Below are 18,637 nucleotides of genomic sequence, written 5' to 3'. Positions count from 1 at the left end.
GCCACACCCTTTCATGTAAAGTGAATTTCGTTAAAACTTTCTCTAGTTTTATGTTCCCTTTTTGTCCATTTCCTTACAGCGCATGAACGCCACGCCACACACACACACACACACACACACACACACACACACACACACACACACACACTGGAAATTGGCCAGACAAAATTAATTACTTATAATGACTTTTTTCTCATTAACTAGCCCTCCTTCCCCTCCCCCACTCTCCCTCTCTCACTTTTCCTCTCCCCCTCCTCCCTTACTCCCTCGCAACAGGATATATTAACATTCCGTGATATGGGTGTCTCGGTTCCCTATGACATACATGACACTATTTGTGCTTCAGTCGTACATCGAGTCACTGGCATCATGTAAGATGGACTCAGTGAGGATGTTGCTGGTGCTGAGTCATGATGGAGTTTTAAAATAGATGATTTGATACATTTATGAAGAGAGATTGACTGATTTGATTTCATGGCGCCGCAACATCGAGTTCATAATGCGCAGTTCATATGGCGCAGCTGCAAAACGTTCAAAGCAGGAAAGAAAGCAGGTTAAAATATTGATATTAAAAACAAAATTATGGTATGGTAAAGGTATTTAAAAACACTAAAAATGTTAATATATAAAAGGAAATGAGATGAACGAAAGGAAATTCAAGTATCACAGAGTGAGAGAAATATATTTCAATTCACTAATCTATTTTAAAATGAGGAGGTACTGACCCCACTGACCCTGAATAGTATGTCTGGCTTTGTTCGTTCAGTACCCAAAGATAATAGATGGAGATAGGCAGGCGTGTTGTATACAGGGACTACCATGTTTAGGTTCACTGGCCTACCGCAGCTTCCCTCTGTTCTCAGAATGTCAGATGACTGGAATAGACACAGTAATATGTTTTAAAGAAGTATGTTTCTGGCAAAAGGGAATAAAAACGTGGGGAAAAATAAAAGACCACTAAAGATGCCAGTCCCAGAAGGTAAAATTTATAAGGTATTGTACAAAATTACCTGGAGAAATGTCTTGTTAGTGACGAGTCAGCAGGGAAATTTAAAAGAAGATTGGATGAATTTGTGGACGGGAATGGTGAGTGGCTGTGTGCGTTTTACTCGCATACATGGACAGCCACGTATTGACTGACTGGCTTCCTGGAACATCCCTTACTTTATGTTTTGTGACCTGTATAGTTAAGACCCTTTGCTCAGTATTACCTCACCATTACCTGCGTGTTACTGATTGATCATTCTCACTCTCTATCCTTCCTGTCTTGATGCATTCGTAATTGTTTCAGATACGTGTTGAGAGTTCAGGGTATGACAGAAGTAGAAGTAATGGTGGTAAAATTAAAATACATATAGAAAAGAACCAATGAAAGCAGGAAGGTAATCAGTCAATCTACCAACTAACCAACCAAGAAATAAAGAAAAACTGAACAGAAATTAAGAAAGACAAAAAAAAAAAAGATTGTGTAATAATAGGAATGGCGGTGTAGTAGTAGTAGTAGTAGTGTAGTAGTAGGACAACAAATGGGAGGAGGAGGAGGAGGAGGAGGAGGAGGAGGAGGAGGAGGAGGAGGAGGAGGAGGAGGAGGAGGAGGAGGAGGAGGAGGAGGAGGAGGAGGAGGAATTGATGAGAGTCATAAGCTGCGTTGTGTTGCAAAGAAGCGTAAAAGAATAAGATAGAGGAGGAGGAGGAGGAGGAGGAGGAGGAGGAGGAGGAGGAGGAGGAGGAGGAGGAGGAGGAGGAGGAGGAGGAGGAGGGGTGTTGATGGGAGGAAGTGTAGCATGTGAAAGGAAAATCATGAATAAATAAGTAGATAAGTAAATATGGAAAGAAGAAGAAGAAGAAGAAGAAGAAGAAGAAGAAGAAGAAGAAGAAGAAGAAGAAGAAGAAGAAGAAGAAGAAGAAGAAGAAGAAGAAGAAGAAGAAGAAGAAGAAGAAGAAGAAGAAGAAGAAGAAGAAGAAGAAGAAGAAGAAGAAGAAGAAGAAGAAGAAGAAGAAGAAGAAGAAGAAGAAGAAGAAGAAGAAGAAGAAGAAGAAGAAGAAGAAGAAGAAGAAGAAGAAGAAGAAGAAGAAGAAGAAGAAGAAGAAGAAGAAGAAGAAGAAGAAGAAGAAGAAGAAGAAGAAAGAAGAAGAAGAACAAGAAAAACAAGAACAAGAACAAGAAGAACAAGAACACGAAGAAAAGAACAACAACAAGACGAAGACGAACAACAACAACAATAACAACAACAAAAACAACAACAACAACAACATGATGAAGAAGAACAAGAATATGATGATGATGATGATGATGATGATGATGATGATGATGATGACGATGATGATGATGGTGACACTGCCGAAGGAAGGAGAAATATTGCCAATCATAAGCTTCTCTGTGATGCGATCAAGGAAGATTATACACCTTGCTAATTTCAAGTTAATTAATTTTTGTCCTTAATAGCTTTGCCCTTTCAAACTTTTCTCTTTCCTTCATTCTTTGATCACAGAAAAAGGCAAACTGAAAAATATATATTCCATCACATCTACTTACCTATCAGCATATTTTTTTTTATCTATCTATCTATTTATCTTTCTGTCCATATGAATACCTAATTGTATATATATCTATTTATTTATATATGTATTTTGTATTTATCTATGTATTTATCCATATATCTGCCCGTCTGTCTTGTCTCCCTGTCTGTTTGCCTGTGTATCTATCTGCTTATTTACCCATCTACCAACCTATGCATATATATTTATCTATCCACACTTCTCTATATTCGATTTTTATAAGATTCTAAACATTTTAAATCGTTGTAAATTCTAATGTCAATCGTTTCACACTAATTGACAGTCGGGCCGTAATAACTGATAAAAAATTGAATTATCTGTTTCGAAAAAAAAAAAAATATCTCACAATAAATCATTTTGCCGTGCGTCCCACACACATTGGCCGGCATATTTGTGAGTGGCGTCAGATAAAAGCGCCTTTTTTTTTTCAAGGATATTCCAGATACAGGCATTCAAGAACCGCACTAATGTTTACACGTTGCTTACATAAACGGTATATTCATCTCCCTTTTTCCTCGTGTAATTTAGGCGCCATATTTGTGAGTGAAGCGAGGAAAGTTTTTTTTGTTTTTGTTTTGTTTTTATCAAGTGTAGTTGTAGATAATTGTTAGTGTTGAGTCATTAGGGAGCTTTAAAAGAACACTAGACAAATTTATGGATGGGAATGATAGGTGGAAATAGGTAGGTGAGTTTCATAAAGGGAGAACCACGTATACACCTAAATTCTTCTTGCAGCTTCCCTGATTTTCTTACGTTCTTATAAAAACATTCTAGAACCACAGGTAAAATTTACAGATAACAGGCCCAAACTGTATCCTCTTTCTCCCTTCCCCTCTTGAAATATTTTACCCCAGTACATCAACACTCGGGTCTCTGGGAAGGAGGAGGCACCAGGCAAACAATCCAGCATCTCTACACACGCATAAATCAAACACTCCGAAGACAAGAATATTTTTAACCACTTACATTCGTTCCCCTATGAATCTATTCCTGGCGGTTATCCCTCAGGCCTCTCTCTCTCTCTCTCTCTCTCTCTCTCTCTCTCTCTCTCTCTCTCTCTCTCTCTCTCTCTCTCTCTCTCTCTTTTTCTACCTTTTGTTGGCTAAGCACGAACAATTTATTCTCAAACAAAAGAACAGGACGATTCGTAACCCTAGTTGAAATCTCTCTCTCTCTCTCTCTCTCTCTCTCTCTCTCTCTCTCTCTCTCTCTCTCTCTCTCTCTCTCTCTCTCTCTCTCTCTCTCTCCGGGTATCTCACCTCGCACGTAGCTTACTGATTTAAGGTTTCCATGTCACGGTTCCAGGACAAAAGTTGGTGGACTCGTTAGGGTCAGATTTTTACAATATCCTCAGTGTTTTGTGTCTGCATTTGGAACTCAGTGTCGATTGGCAATACACAATAAACCCACTTGTCTGGACCTTTTCACTGTGATATGCAACATTTCATAGCAGTAGAAGTAACGTGTGAAATATTTATAAGCGTCAAGAAGAAAATTAAAAAGAATAGTCTGTAGTCAGTATAATGTGTGGAAGTGAGTGTAAAATAATACATGATGTCTCAGAGTGGTTAGTGGATCAGGAAAGGTATGTCAAATAGGAGTAAAAGGATAAAAAATATGAATACATAGTAAAAAGAACGATACGATGCTTTATTTACATTTTTTATTCTGAGATGACTGGGAGGAGTGATGAAGTAATGCTACCATGCACACAGGATGAAAGAACGTAGGAGTGAGAGAGAGAGAGTGGAAGGGAAGGTTATGGAGTGTAGATCTCGCAACTACAGGAAACAGAAAAATATGGAAAAGAGAGTAGAGTGAGGCAAGGAGTGATGGAGTAATGCTACTATGAAGATTATAGATGAAAGAGTGTGGGTGTGAGTCAGAGGAGGTCGAGGTTGTGGAGCTAAGATACATCACGATCAAGACGGGAAATGGGAACGGTAACATATGGGAGAGAGAGAGAGAGTAGAGTTAGTCAAGATGGAGTTAAGGGGGAAAATTACCATGAAGACTATAAATAAAAAAAGATGTAGGAGCGAATTGGTAGAAAACGAGATTGTACGGTGCAGAAGCCTCAAGACCAAGACGGGAAACGAGAATAAGAAATATGGGGGAGAGAGAGAGAGAGAGAGAGAGAGAGAGAGAGAGAGAGAGAGAGAGAGAGAGAGAGAGAGAGAGAGAGAGAGAGAGAGAGAGAGAGAGAGAGTGCAGTAGAGTGAGGCAAGTAGGAAGGCAAGGAAGGAAGGAAAGCATGAGCCCCACATCGCTGACTCAGACTCTTGAAGCGGGACCGTGAAATTTGATAGCCCTCCACCACTCAGCCCCTCCGCCCCTATGTCACCCCAGCCAGCCCCGCCCAGTCCAGCCCAGACCTGCCCCGCCCCTCCAGCACTGGCCTGTCCTATCCCGCCTCATCTCATCAGCGACGCCTAACAAAGAACCGCATCAATATACCAGAGTCATCTTGAATATTCACCATGATATATTTGCATGCAAGAATAATCGCATCTTGTAAAAAATGAATGCGAAAAAATAGCGAAAATAAAAGTTGCTGGGATCTGTCAAACGTAAAATCGTGTTAGTGTGATGAGAGGTGATGTTACGTAATGTTTAACTAGTATTTCAATCAGTGACTGTGGGGGACTGTGATAAGTTTCCTCTATGCACACAGTACAGTGTAATATGTAGGTGGTGCATCAAAAGGATAAAAGTGAGGGTAGTAAAAGGCATGAGGGAGGAAATTAAACTGGTAGGATATGCAGGTTCATACGTAATTAGCTTCACCATATCTTGTTCACCAGTTAAGAGAGAAAGTTGTGTGTGTGTGTGTGTGTGTGTGTGTGTGTGTGTGTGTGTGTGTTTTCATAATTAGTCTCTCCTATCTAATTTGTAATTTTAGAGTTACAAATTAGATAGGAGAGACTAATTATGAAAAGACACACACACACACACACACACACACACACACACACACTCTTCTCGAAATTATGATGAATAATATAACAAGCTGGAGGAATATGAACACACACACACACACACACACACACACACACACACACACACACACACACACACACACACACACACACACACACACACACCTGAAAACTCTCATTTGCATGCTTTAATGACTAAGCTTTACTATTTCAGAATGTTCACTGAAGAAAAGTATTCAAAATAAAAACAAGAAATGAATTCATAATGAAAGCACGTGTGGGTGTCAGTGTGTCGCCATAATACTTGGTATTCTGCTGAAAACTAAAATAAAAAGAATGTGTGTGTGTGTGTGTGTGTGTGTGTGTGTGTGTGTGTGTGTGTGTTTCTGTATGAATGAAAGTGTGAAATGTCAGAGAGAGAGAGAGAGAGAGAGAGAGAGAGAGAGAGAGAGAGAGAGAGAGAGAGAGAGAGAGAGAGAGAGAGAGAGAGAGAGAGAGAGAGAGAGAGAGAGAGAGAGAAATAGTGCAATAACTTCAGACATAGTTAACTTATTTATAATCAATACGTATAAGTTGGACAATAATTCTTATATAATATATACATATATATATATATATATATATATATATATATATATATATATATATATATATATATATATATATATATATATATATATATATATAAATTTTGATTAGATCTTTCTCGGAAGTACTTTTAAGAAACTTGAAGAATAACACTCAAGTTTATGATTGCCATGATTCTCTCTCTCTCTCTCTCTCTCTCTCTCTCTCTCTCTCTCTCTCTCTCTCTCTCTCTCTCTCTCTCTCATTGTGGGTACTGATAATAAACTAATGGAAAGGAAAAAAAAAGCAGGATGACAAAAAAGGAAATGGAGTAATGAAAAACTGAATAATTAAGAGAGGAAAGTAAAGGAAAGCAAATGAATGAACAGGAAAGGCGAGGAGAGAAATGGGGTGTGTGATGGGAAGGAAATTAAGGAAAATAGCTTGACAAACATACGAACATTGTGTCAAAGAACCGATTAGAACCATCTCATTTTGCTGTGCTTCCCTTAAAGTACATAATAGCATTAATAAAACTCACTGGAAAGTAATGGAAATGAATGAAAAATGGAGGAAGGGAAGGAAGGAAAAGGAAGGAAGTGATGAAACAGGAAAGGCAAGGAGAGAATAAGGAAATTAAAAGAAAAGGAAGAAACGAGCAAACAGATGAGAAAAAGAGAGAATAGAATAAGAAAGAAATTAAAGGAAAAGAAAGGGAAATGAACAAACAAGTAAAACAAGAAGAGAATAGGGAATATAACTGGAAATAAATTAAAGGAAAGACTCACCAACATCACCAGCACTGTCAAGGAATGGATGGAAAAATAACAAACCACTTTCTATTTTTTTCTCAGAGTACTAGGCAATATTCAAATTAACCTTTATTATGACTTAAGCGCCTTCCTACAACCTGCCGTGTCTCATCACTCGCTTCACAAGGCAGGGCACGATGCTGGGCTGTATAACTTGGGAACAACAACAGTGAAGACTAATTGGACATTAAACTTTCGATGAAGAATCAACTACGTTCCCGGCGCGATCATGCAAAACTGTCATGGATGTTCATTACTCTGCCCCGCTTATGCTGAAACTCCGCTAGACAATGTAGGATGAGAGATAATGATCATAAAGCTGATTTGGAGTTCAAGTTCATGGTGCCATATTGAGATTACGTACTGGGGTGGTGTGATTAAAATGAAACGCTGCGAGGAAATGTTGTGGAGTAAAATATTAACTAAAGAGAAATGTGACTAAAATGTGATTATAAAAAAAAATAAAAAAAATAAATAGTGTGATACAAAAATGCAGTGGTTAAAAATGTGACTTGAATAAATGTTGTGACAAAAATAATTGTTGACATAATTAAATGTAACATAAAATGGAGATTAAAAAAAAAAATGTTTATCAAAAATATTACTAGAGAAATACGCGAGTAAAAGGATAATGTGACAGAAAGAAAGTGATAAATGTTTACAAAAAATGTGATTAAAAAGATATGAAGAAAAAGAAATACGGTTACTATAAATAAATCATGGGACTAAAATGTTGTGAACAAAAACGTCTACTAAAAGAAACTTGAGAATAAGTTCAAAGCCTTCCTACACCATATTATTAAACACGAAGATATATAAAAAAAAAAGAAAAAAAAAAAAAAGAACTACATTACTTTAATAACACAGTAACAATTCATATTTCATTTTCACATTAAAAGCACACACACACGTTACACAAGAAAATTACACAAGAAAATTAATTATGCGCACCATATTTTATTCTCAAATTAAAAGTACATAAATATTACACACAAACAAATTAAGCTATATTTCCACTGAAGTCTACACTAGTTATCATTTTGCATATTTTGCTGGCTACTAAGTAATTGCACTCCTCCCTCGATTCCATTATGATCATGCAATGCTAATTTAATTTTCACTATTAAAAACTGTCACTACATCCTTTAAGTAAGATGGGCGGTCAGGGTACTCCCTCTAATTGCCGTGGGTTCTCCTCGGCTCGAGGCTACAAACCTGGATCATATTTCTGAAAGACACTCAACACAAATAGAAATCGAATATTTAGGAAAACTTTCCAGTGCAGTTTAATTTCGGCTTTGTAAAAAATTCCAAAGGCTTTCTGAAATACAGTGAAGGTCAGCATTTGAGAAACGCCACACACGTGCACTTTGCTTACATAAGTTTTCCCCTCAACCTGAAGTCCTCTGATCTGCTAAGACTCCATCAGATGTCACGTTTTCTTAAGTGATTGCAAAGGACGTCTAAGATCTTGAAACTGTGGGGAGGACACAAAACACATTGGAAGAGAGTGTAGAATGTTAATTAACTTCTGACCATGACTGTATTTCATAGCTATAAGGATGATATACACACCCACACACACACACACACACACACACACACACACACACACACACGGACTTGAATAATACAAACTACTCGCTCACACAATTTCCTGTTAAATACTTTCATTCGTCAAAGCTCCTCCGGAAAAGCACTATTTTTGTATATCCCTTCAGTTCTTCGTAACAGTCAACAGTGCCTCTTGATCTACTGTCTCTAAATTTACAACGTTATATTTTTCAGTTCCTCCTGTTGTAATGCATTTGTAAAACCATAAAATATATTAATTTGGTCTTTCTTTTGATGTAGGAAATTTATCTTTGGGATGACAAGTAGATTTATATTTTCAGGTTACGTGGAATAGCATTATCTTCTTTACTATTTCTTTAGAGGGGGAGCTTCTTTACTCTTTCTTACAGGATCGGCACACACACACACACACACACACAAACACACACACACACACACACACACACACCAAAGAGCAAGAAAAAAAAAAAACTCGGTACTTTGCTGTTCTGAATAGAGTTAATCAGAGAAGCCGGAATAAAGACCAATTTACTTCCAAACACGTCACAATACTCGCACATGAAAGAGTTCTATTCATTTGAAGGAGGGAAAAGTAGAAATTTGTAGGCGTGTTTTTATAAATCCAGATTCTAATAACAGCAGCATAATCTCCCGCTGGTCTTGTGGATAACGCGATTAATTTCCGGGCAATATCCTAATCGGTTTATTTAATTTCCGTTCGTTTATATTTTTCCCTTGACCACATCCTTCTTATCTTGTCATTGCGCAGAAATCCCTGGTGCGTGGTGAAGTTTTTAGTTGCTTGGAAGGGAATCTCTCTCTCTCTCTCTCTCTCTCTCTCTCTCTCTCTCTCTCTCTCTCTCTCTCTCTCTCTCTCTCTCTCTCTCTCTCTCTGACACACATCTATTACTTAAGTTTTCATCTCTGGTATTTTATTTTTTTTTTTGCACTTTGATCATTAATTAAACTTAATTTTTCAATCCTCAATGCATCTCAGAAACTCACAATATAACGAAATTCTCTGAAACTAAGCGTTATGTGAAGGTCTTCAGGTAAGAATAACGAAAAATGTTTGTTGTTTGTTATCCATGAGTCATCCTATACATCAAAGGATATCAAGCCAAGGACATAGGTATCCAGAAAGGCATCAGGTGAGATTTTCTGTGTCATGACTGAGCAAGGAGGGACGGTGACATCAGTACTCTAAGTCATGCAGGCGTGCTGGGTGTCATGAAGCCTCGAGAAGTAGCGGGAAGTGATGAATATAAGTGTTCGTTTTTATTACAGGGACTTTGCAGCAGTCATTTGCGATCTTACGACGAGAAATGTAAATCTAACACGTAGATCAATATCGGCATCTGCAGGAACTCACCTTATAATTGGGTATTTTATAGAGACAATAAGTTTCTCTTTGTAAAATGTACATTAATTTTTGTCAGCTGTTTTATTAGTAAGTGAAGCATGTTTCATGACATGTGGACTTGTGCGAAGGATCCTGTGTCATCATGTGCTATCATCAAGGTCATTTTGCAGTAATTGTCCGCATGAAAAGTTAACTTTTGATCATCTCGTCGCCTCTCTCTCTCTCTCTCTCTCTCTCTCTCTCTCTCTCTCTCTCTCTCTCTCTCTCTCTCTCTCTCTCTCTCTCTCTCTCTCTCTGTGTGTGTGTGTGTGTGTGTGTGTGTGTGTGTGTGTGTGTGTGTGTGTGTGTGTGTGTGTGTGTGTGTAAGCGCATCTGCCAGAAAGCAAGCACTTGTGCGTGTCTGTTGTTAGATATAAATTAACATGCATATCCTTTTTTTCTTTTTTTCGTGGCGTGCAAAACCCGCCGCAGCGATGCACACACCTTTATAAAAGTTGGCTGTTCCTGCCGACAGGTGAACTGTGTACTCCGACAGACTCAATTTCCGTATTTTTTCTTTTTTTCCAGCGAGAATTGTCCATGGGAGTCACGGTGTATGCGTGCGTATGCGGCAGTGTGTGTGTGTGTGTGTGTGTGTGTGTGTGTGTGTGTGTGTGTGTGTGTGTGTGTGTGTGTGTGTGTGTGTGTGTGTGTGTGTGTGTGTGTGTGTGTGTGTGAGAGAGGCCGTGCGTGTCACTAAGCCAGTAGATGATAACATAATATTTCGCACATAACAGCTAATGTGGATGGTGCACGAGATGTGAAACATGAGCACCAAGCAACACCGGACTTGAAATGCCACACTCAATATTGCACTTTTAGTTTTTTCCCACCAATTTGTTACGGTAATGCTCGTGGTGAGTAACAACAATAACAGCAATACTCCGCGTGTGGACAGCGGCATTTTGGGACATTTGCTGGGATAAGTACGAGTATAACAGTTACATTTCATTGCGTAAAACGTCATTAAGCTAAATAGCGTACATACAGTACTGAATGGCACGGTACGGTTGGTATGGGTACGGTTTCATATTTGTAAATATGTAAAAAATTCCCAGCAAATCTCTCTGCTAGTAATTTCAGTAATCATTTCGGATGCTGAAAATATTGCCACTTAATTATACTGCACATAAAAATGAATATAGATAAATATAAATAAAGCTTAAAAATTCTGATTCTCATGAGTTTGGTAAATCAGAACCTTGACATAAAAACACATCACAAAAATATTTCACAGGCGAAATATTGCACAGAAGAACGTTTGCAGCAGCAGACAACGAAGGCCTCTCTACAAAACTATACTCTACGGTCACTTCAGTTCGCGTTTCAGTTACTTTGCCCAAGCGCAATTTAATTTTCTTTATATACTTACACATTAACGCGAGGGAAAAAAATATACTTACTGTATGACCCAACTTTTGTCGTCAGATTTCCGAGATAAGTAATAAATCAACTAAAATCTCTGAGTTAAAATTCGCAGCAGCTTGATCTTAGAGCTCGTTGTTATGTTTATGTCCTCGGCGCGAGAGATGATCCCTGCATAGGTGGGCGTCCTGGCTGGGCTGAGGGAGGCCAAGCAGGACCTCCCCGTCTCCCTCCTCCCTGCCAACTCACATATCCCTCACACTGCTGCCGGGATCCCTTAAGAGGTTCATTCACTGTTAAGGTCTTCTGGGCTCAGGTCGTTGACCAAAGCTCGTCTCTCTTAACACCAGCAAGTCCGTCTTCATAATAACTTTTCCGCTGTACCGCCGCCCTCTCCCTCCCTCTCTCTCGCCTCCATCTCGCAGCGCCTCCTCCAGTATAAGTCTTTCTAAAGCACTGGCAAGCTACGATATTTTCTCTTCCTCAGCTGAAAGAAATTTTAACTTTCACGCCCGTAAATTTAATATATGAATATTTCCTCACACCACAAGACTTTCCCTTAATTAAAAACCTTCCCTGATAAATGAAGATGTTACTTATTGTGTTCTTCATTCCTGATATTAAATCGATACGTATATATATGCATTTAACAATGTATATAAAAGGCATTCCTGAGAACTAAATCGACATTCCCTTCTCACTTCGAGGGCCGGCGACTTGGGTATTGCAGAACAGCCAAGTCGTTGCCAGCCTCCTGAGTCACGGCACGCTGGCTGGCTCAGGCCACTCGGCACAGAAATGTCCGGTATTATGTGTTGGGATGAGGAGGGACGGTGATGCAGGGCGGGCTGTGCTGGCGGGGACGAGAGGTGCGCTGCTGGGCTGAGAGGGCGCGGCAATCAAGCATGTGTGAGGAGTTGGCGTGGATATTGTGGCCCTGCCACTAGAGGACACCACTCCCTAGAAGACGTGTGTGTGTGTGCGCATGTATGTGTATGTATAAATGTATGTATATACGTAGATGTCCCTATATGTGTATGTGTGTGTGTGTGTGTGTGTGTGTGTGTGTGTGCGTGTGTGTTTATAGGTGTGTGTTCGTGTGTGTGCGTGTGTGTGTGTCAGCGGAACCAGTGGTGGTGGTGGTGGTGGTCCGAGAGGTCTCAGTGTCCCTGTGACTCCCGCGAAGTGAGGTAGGTGCCGCTCCGCTCTCTTCCCGCCCGACGACCTAGTCCTTAGTGACACTCTGACACAGGCACTAGGGAGGTCAGTGTGCCCGGGCCGTGGCGTGGGCGAGCGTGTGTGCTAACTGTGCTTCCCGTCGCGCCGAGGAACACACACGGGCGGATCTTTAGCCCAACATAGTGGAATACAGTGCAGTGGACGGGTTGGAAGGCGGAGTGTTTTGAAATTACCATGGTGACGGGATAACCATTAAATCAGGCATTATACATGGATTAATCCCTGCTCTTTGACTTGAATCAGCTGGCCCATGAGTGCGACCCTATGTGGAATTGAGACTGAAGGTAAGTGTTGGTAAACGGACGTAATTGCGAAGATCTGCATGGTCGCTCTTGGCTTTAATAATTACTTGGCGTTTATAATAATTCAATCAGTATCCTCTAGTGACAAATTACTTAAGGACTACTTTTAAAGGCAGTACATATGATTCAACTTTTCTAAAACTGACCGCAAGGATCTCTGCAATTATGAAAACGTTTTGAAAGATCTACACTGTGTTTCCTTGTTGAGGCTTGTCTGTTTGCGTGTGTGTGTGTGTGTGTGTGTGTGTGTGTGTGTGTGTGTGTGTGTGTGTGTGTGTGTGTGTGTGTGTGTGTGTGTGTGTGTGTGTGTGTGTGTGTGTGTGTGTGTGTGTGTGTGTGTGTGTGTGTGTGCAGGGGAGGGGCTGAGAGAGTCAAGTGCATGTGTGTGAGTAGTGAGGTCGGACGGCCGCGAGGCTTAATAAAATATAAGCTTCCAGCCTACACACTCTCCCTCGCCCCGCCACACACTGACAGGCGCGCCGCTCATCACAGAGTACCCAGCAGGCAGCACAACAGAAACAAGACACAGCGGAGGCACAGAAACGAGAGTGCACGTAGAGTCATGCATTCTTAAAGTGTACACAGGTAAATTAAGTACAAGAAAAAAAACGTAAATGAACACTTTTCATTAGGACTTGAGATATGAATTACTTGTGTACTTTCTCTCTCTCTCTCTCTCTCTCTCTCTCTCTCTCTCTCTCTCTCTCTCTCTCTCTCTCTCTCTCTCTCTCACACACACACACACACACACACACACACACACACACACACACACACACACGTTTCAAGACGATGGAGCCAAATACCCTTAACCTGGCCCAGCTCAAAGCCACTTCACAGAGCAATAAGAAAAAGCAGTAGCCACCAAACCTCCCTCGTCATTTCAGCTCTCCAATCACAATAACTTCACTTTTCTTTTGACCCTTTCTTTTTCTTCCCACGCTTCAAATCGATGAGGGAGCGGCACGGCACACCTTATGGAGGGAGAATATGAGTTGAGGGAAGGAAGGAAGGAAGAGGGAGAGGCTGTTTGTACGCAGTGTTACATTCCATCTCTCCCTCCCGCTTCCCCCTCCCTGCACAACAACTCGGCCTTCTCATTGCGCTTTCCTACCTCCGCTCGCCGCGTCAAGACCATGATTAATGTCACCCCAGCATAGTAGTGGTTGTCAGCGGGGCGAAATTCTCTCTCTCTCTCTCTCTCTCTCTCTCTCTCTCTCTCTCTCTCTCTCTCTCTCTCTCTCTCTCTCTCTCTCTCTCGACAATCGCCCTTCAAATCACCCCTCTCTCTATTTTTTTCTTCTTTTCTTTTGTTGTAAGGTCTACCTGCTATTATCTCTCTCTCTCTCTCTCTCTCTCTCTCTCTCTCTCTCTCTCTCTCTCTCTCTCTCTCTCTCTCTCTCTCTCTCTCTCGCCAAATTCGCCTTCCTATTCTTCAACTCTCAAGTCCTCCTCAATTCCTTCTTTGACTTCTCCGACGGTCTTTATTTCCCTTCCCTCCATGCATGCAGAGTACAAGGGTCGCAGGTCAGGGCAGCCTTAGCACCTCGGCCACCCCACAATACCTTTATAGTCCCACGTGGTGCAGTCATTTCAGTTTTATGCACACTGGTACTTTTTCCTTCAATGGTCGTGTTGGTAGGATAGGATAGGATAGGTTAGGTTAAGTGAGGTTGGGTTAGGTTCGGTCAGGTTAGGTTCGGTTAGGTTAGATTCGGTTAGGTTTGGTTTTATTAGGTTAGGTTATGCTACGTTAGGTTTTTGGATAGATTAGGTTAGGTTAGGTTAGGTTGGGTTAGGTTTGGTTTTATTAGGTTAGGTTAGGCTACGTTAGGTTTTTGGATAGATTAGGTTAGGTTATGCATACTGACACATTTCCCTTTCCTAGTGGTGTGTTGGTAGGTTAGTTAGGTTATGCATGGTACATTCTCCATTCCTGGTTGTGTTTTAGAAGATAAGGTTAGGTTAAGTTAGGCATATTGGTGCCTTCTCTCTTCTTGGCAGCGTGTTAAGATAGATTAGGTTAGATTGTTTTATGCATGGTACAGTCTCCCTTTATGGTTAGGTTAGGTTATGCGTGGTACATTCTACCTTCCCAGAGGCGTGTTGGTAGCATAGGGTAGGTTAGGTTGGGTTAGTTTATGCATGGTACATCCTCCTTTCCTGGCGGCGTGTTGGTTGGGTAGGTTAGGGGTGCACTGCTGGAGCTCGTCGGCGCCTGCAATACGTAGTGAAAGAGTGAGTGTGAGTGTCCAGTTTGTGTGAAGTTATTCCCGTCGTGCAGTGACTGGCTCGTGTCAATGACGGACATTTAACAGAGCGTTCCAACTCCGCCTTTCAACTTTCCTTTCACGCTCTCTCTCTCTCTCTCTCTCTCTCTCTCTCTCTCTCTCTCTCTCTCTCTCTCTCTCTCTCTCTCAAATGAAGCGTTCGAAGGCAGCTTATCAACACTCTGTATTTAATAATTCAATGTCGTTTCAAGCTGCTTTTTTTTTTTTTTTTACAGATCTACGCTCCAAATCGACATCTATTCATCGCTTCTTATTTTATCTGCCTGACTACCTACCTAATAACCAATACATCTACGTATCATCATTTTTCAAACCTACAAAATTATTACATTTACATATCTTTATATAATCATTTATATTTATTATGAACTCAGTGGTGTTTGAGAGGTTCAGAGCCTGCAGATTACGCCAGGGAGCAACAGAACTTAACACTGTCTATGAGGAGGACCCAGCATGTTCATGGACGCGGAGCAATGCTGGCCACTGTCAATACGTGAACAGCTGACCCGGCATGATACCGCTACACAAAGAGTACCAGCTTAATAGTAGTCGTATATCTGAAAATGTTACATGGTGACAATGGTTGGGCTGACCACTGAGAATATATGACTGGCCCGTGAAGAAGTAACCTTGCATTATTTTAATACAGCCACATAAAAAGTACCGGCAGAACAGTACTCTGGTTCCTGGAAATGCGAAACATACAAAGACACAACCACAACAACCTTACGACCCCCCAGCCCACGAACAAGCAACACCTGCAAGACACCCCAAAGCTGCTACGTGACTGGCAGCTCGCAGATAACTGAGGCTGCACCCATCCCGACCGCGCCCCGCCACCGCCCCGCCACCGCCAGACGTATGACTCACCTCACAGTCTCTCCCTGACGATCAGCACTCCCACAAGGATCAATGTCAAATTCATCATCATTACCATAATTGAAGAGGTCTCAGTAATTCTTTCACTTACCGAGGAGTAAAAATGAGTTATCCAAGAACCACACAATTAACAAGTATATTTCCACGCTTACAAACCTATGCGTCATTACAAGTACGTCAAAACTACCATACGTTTTTCCCGCTGCTAAAAAGTACCTAAATAAAACAAAAATGCATGAACCACAGTGCCAGTCTTAGCCTCAATACAAGTGCACAGTCACCACCAAACAAGGCTCATTAGTGTTGTTGATCATACGCCATTACGAAACAATAACTACACAAAAATATCTATCTACCTGTCTATCTGTCTACTATTATTCCCATTATCGCTAGTCTTTTCTGAACCACGTACATTACAATCCTCACATAATAACCATAAAAAAAAACACACACACATAGTTTCTAAATCCAAATAATGACCAGTGCAAAGTCTAATGAAACCTACTTACCTGTCTACCTGTCTACTATTATTCCCATTACCGCTACTCTCTTCTAAACCACGAACATTACAACCCCCTAGATAATAACAATAAAAAACAAACATATACACACACTTTCTAAATCCAACCAATGATCAATTAAAAGTCTAATGAATCCGATCAACACGAGTCGTCTTGCGTGAACGGAGGAAAAAAAAATAATTAAACTCAGCCGAATCCTTACCTTTTTTTATTTTTTTTTTCCACCACTTCAGTAGCCAGCCAGTCAGATAATGAATCGTCCTGAGTGCCTTTTCCAGGAGTGACTCTGCCAGGCGGACTACAACAGGAGCGGCGGGTTAAATATGCGAAGAGTCGGGGAAGGAAATTAGCTCTGGGTGTTTACTTAGTTTGCCTCGCTGCTCCCAGCCACGCGACCTTGCCACCCCGAGCCACGAAGAGGGAGGGAGGGAGGGGAAGGGGAGCGAGGGGGAAGGGGAGCGAGGGGAAGGGAGAGAGAGAGAGAGAGAGAGAGAGAGAGAGAGAGAGAGAGAGAGAGAGAGAGAGAGAGAGAGAGAGAGAGAGAGAGAGAGAGAGAGAGAGAGAGAGAGAGAGAGAGAGAGAGAGAGAGAGAGAGAGAGAGACAGACAGACAGACAGACAGACAGACAGACAGACAGACAGACAGACAGACAGAGACAGACAGACAGACAGGCATATAAACAGACATGTAAACAGACAAACAGAAGGAAAGAAAGAAAAAAGGAAGGAAGAAAAAGAGACTGAAGGAAAGAAAGTAAAATAAAATAAATAAAGTCAGACACACACACAGACAGACAGAATTTTTTATTAACTGTTTTCGTGCTTTCCTATTAATCTTCATCTCCTTTCCAATGACGGTTCGTTTTGCTCTTTAATTTCTCTATCGCTTTACATATTTCATCCTCTTATGCTGGCTCGTATTTCCGCACGAGCGCGACTTTCATTATTAAGGCGAATGGCGATGTATGCAAATATTGAAAACAAAGGAATGAGTGAAAAAGGGCATGAGAGAGAGAGAGAGAGAGAGAGAGAGAGAGAGAGAGAGAGAGAGAGAGAGAGAGAGAGAGAGAGAGAGAGAGAGAGAGAGAGAGAGAGAGAGAGAGAGAGAGATGGAAAGACAAACAGGCAAAAGGAGATTAACCTTAAGTGTAATGTTAAGCCCATTGTATATTTTCAGTGTAACAATTGTCATATCAATACACCGATTATCATTATTATATTATTTAGAAAGACAGGCAACAAAAAATGGGATTCAAACAAGCACATTTCACCTTCACAAGTCCCAACTACACACGAAATAAGACTAACACCAGGCAAGACACAACCCACAGCTGGAACCAGCTACTGGAGGCATAACCAGAATTGTTGACGCGTGCACGGTGACTTCAGCTCGATGGGGCATGAGGCGGCGTTTGATGTGCATATCGCTTGTCACTGTGACCCGCTGATTAATAATATGATGGAGGTTGGAAGCAAATGTGCATCAGACGCCGGACCTCAGTTTGCGAAGCGTCAAATTGAGTTATCGAAACGTCAAAGCCAAGCAGGGGATGAGTGAATGCGGCAACACGCTGGAAAAATGTGAGTGGAACGGAAAGGTTGCATCATTATAACGTGGGTTGTGTGTGTGTGTGTGTGTGTGTGTGTGTGTGTGTGTGTGTGTGTGTGTGTGTGTGTGTGTGTGTGTGTGTGTGTGTGTGTGTGTGTGTGTGTGAGAGAGAGAGAGAGAGAGAGAGAGAGAGAGAGAGAGAGAGAGAGAGAGAGAGAGAGAGAGAGAGAGAGAGAGAGAGAGAGAGAGAGAGAGAGAGAGAGAGAGAGAAACTCATGCGTTTGTTGCTTTCCTGAGGCAGAAAGCGTGAACCCACACACACACACACACACACACACACACACACACACACACACACACACACACACACACACACATCTATCTATCTTTCTCTATATCTATCTATTTATCTATTTACCAACAAATACTATTTTCATCATAATACTATTTCACTAATACGTATAAAATCATGACATGGGTTCAAAAGTTTTATCTAACAACTCTCGTTATTTCAAAGTTTATGGTACGGAATGTGCGGCCACACAGCTTCCTCACCCTGCACTTACTGGCATACTAGTGGGCTCTCTCTCTCTCTCTCTCTCTCTCTCTCTCTCTCTCTCTCTCTCTCTCTCTCTCTC

At 41.1% G+C, this 18,637-nt stretch overlaps 1 long non-coding RNA gene across 1 annotated transcript in view; it reads right to left on the bottom strand.

Moving 5' to 3' along the window:
- Positions 1 to 7,668: 7,668 nt before the first annotated feature.
- LOC135109170 (uncharacterized) overlaps positions 7,669 to 18,637 on the bottom strand; it is a 165,368-nt gene continuing 154,399 nt past the window's right edge. The window contains exon 4 of the long non-coding RNA XR_010272602.1: positions 7,669 to 8,354. This is a non-coding gene — a long non-coding RNA (uncharacterized LOC135109170). The remainder of the gene's footprint in view (positions 8,355 to 18,637) is intronic.

This window comes from Scylla paramamosain, chromosome 18 (genome assembly GCF_035594125.1).
Source record: "Scylla paramamosain isolate STU-SP2022 chromosome 18, ASM3559412v1, whole genome shotgun sequence".
In the NCBI taxonomy this organism is placed as follows: domain Eukaryota; kingdom Metazoa; phylum Arthropoda; class Malacostraca; order Decapoda; family Portunidae; genus Scylla; species Scylla paramamosain.
The sequence above is the reverse complement of the archived record's forward strand: the minus strand, read 5'-3'. Positions and strand labels throughout refer to the sequence as shown.